Genomic DNA, 2500 nt, shown 5'->3' with positions numbered 1-2500 from the left:
CTCTTTAAGCCAAAAAAATAGGTACGCCTCCCAGGGCCACCGACGGGAGAATGGCTAAAAACGTGATTTTATCAAAATGTTACAAGGCAGGGCTCTGCACAGGGTCCAGAGGAGTGGAACGCCGTTCATCCCATGCGAAAAGGTGCAGGAGTGACCGAAATACGGCCCGTTGTAAATCGCCCCTCTTTAAGCCAAAAAAATAGGTACGCCTCCCAGGGCCACCGACGGGAGAATGGCTAAAAACGTGATTTTATCAAAATGTTACAAGGCAGGGCTCTGCACAGGGTCCAGAGGAGTGGAACGCCGTTCATCCCATGCGAAAAGGTGCAGGAGTGACGGAGATACGGCCCGTTTTAAATCGCCCCTCTTTATGCCAAAAAAATAGGTACGCCTCCCAGGGCCACCCAGGGTGATGCTTTTATCAAAATGTCACAACGCAGGGCTCTGCGCAGGGGCCAGAGGAGTGGAACGCCGCTGGTTCCATGCGAAAAGGTGGAGAAATGACCGAGATATGACCCGTGGAAGTCGTCACAATTTACCCCGAAAATAGGCGCTCGCGCTCGGGCAGAGGTCGGCGCTCGGCCGGGGTCCCGAGAACCGGGGCGAATAGGGTTTTCCCACGGCCGAAAACCATAGGAAGCACGGGGAAAATTCGGGACCCGACGTCCCAGGGCCCTCGGCGGGGACCGGGGCAACGCGACACCGTTGGTTCCACCCGAAAAGGTGGAGAAATGACCGAGATACGGCCCGTCAAAAGTCGTCACAATTTACCCGAAAATAGGCGCTCGCGCTCGGCCCCGGTCCCGAGAACCGCGGCGGAGGTTTACCGGGATGCTGCGCAACATGGGCCAGAGAGCATGTTTGGTTCGAGTTTACCGGGATGCTGCGCAACATGGGCCAGAGAGCATGTTTGGCCGAGTTTACCGGGATGCTGCGCAACATGGGCCAGAGAGCATGTTTGGTCGAGTTTGTGTGGGTTGTGTGCGACACTCCCGGCACATACATAGGAACACGGCTTCCAAGTGAGCGCACTTTTTCGAAATTTCTTCTAAGTGCCGCTTTTTCGAACCGGGGCGAATTGGGTTTTTCGAGGGCCGAAAACCATAGGAAGCACGGGGAAAACTCAGGACCCGACGCCCCACGGCCCTCGGCGGGGACCGGGGCAACGCGACACCGTCGGTTCCACCCGAAAAGGTGGATAAATGACCGAGATACGGACCGTTGAAATCGACTCGGCGTATCCGAAAATAGGCGCTCGCGCTCGGACAGAGGTCGGCGCTCGGCCCGGTCCCGAGAACCGGCGCGCCTAGGGTTTTTCCACGGCCGAAAACCACAGGAAGCACGGGGAAATCTCAGGATCCCACGCCCCACGGCCCTCGGCGGGGACCGGGGCAACGCGACACCGTCGGTTCCACCCGAAAAGGTGGATAAATGACCGAGATACGGACCGTTGAAATCGACTCGGCGTATCCGAAAATAGGCGCTCGCGCTCGGACAGAGGTCGGCGCTCGGCCCGGTCCCGAGAACCGGCGCGCCTAGGGTTTTTCCACGGCCGAAAACCACAGGAAGCACGGGGAAAACTCAGGATCCCACGCCCCAGGGCCCTCGGCGGGGACCGGGGCAACGCGACACCGTTGGTTCCATCCGAAAAGGTGGAGAAATGACCGAGATACGGACCGTGGAAGTCGTCCCAACTTATCCGAAAATAGGCGCTCGCGCTCGGACAGAGGTCGGCGCTCGGCCCGGTCCCCGAGAACCGGGGCGACTCGGAAATTCTTCTAAGTGCCGACTTTTCGAAATTTCTTCTAAGTGCCAACTTTTCAAAATTTACTCTAAGTGCCCTTGGCTACCAGGGGCACGAATCTGAAATTTCTTCTAAGTGCCAACTTTTTCAAAATTTACTCTAAGTGCCCTTGGCTACCAGGGGCACGAGGCGAGAATCTGAAATTTCTTCTAAGTGCCCTTGGCTACCAGGGGCACGGGGAAAATGTGTAAAAAAGCAATTTAATCAAAATCAAACAACGCAGGGCCCTTGGCAGGGACCAGGCGAGTAGAATAAAGTTGTTTTTGTGGCGAAACATTGACAATTGGGCGAGTTAGAGGTTTACCGGGATGCTGCGCAACATAGGCCAGAGAGCATGTTTGGTCGAGTTTGTGGGTTTTGTGCGACACTCCCGGCACATATATAGAAACCCAGCTTTTGAGAGCACTTAGAAGAAATTTCGAAAAGGTGGCACTCTGACGAAATTTCCAAAGAGTGGCTCTTCACACAAAGTTGACCGTTTCTTCATCCAGCACGCACCCCTGACCGAGTGGCAAACGTGACCCGCCATCGGAGGGCCCCCGTCGGCCATGGCCCCCCCCACCCCCGCGTGGAGGGCCTGGTGTTCGGACGGACGGTTCCTCCGGCCTGCGGGTTCGCCTCCAAGGGCCCAGGGAGCAAGGAGAGGGATGGGGCCTCGGGCGGTGGCGGTGGTCGTCGACAACCACTGCCCCCCCC

The sequence above is a fragment of the Solea solea genome, unplaced genomic scaffold, assembly GCF_958295425.1.
Source record: "Solea solea unplaced genomic scaffold, fSolSol10.1 scaffold_139, whole genome shotgun sequence".
Classification (NCBI taxonomy): Eukaryota; Metazoa; Chordata; class Actinopteri; order Pleuronectiformes; family Soleidae; genus Solea; species Solea solea.
This window is presented reverse-complemented; position numbering follows the sequence as displayed.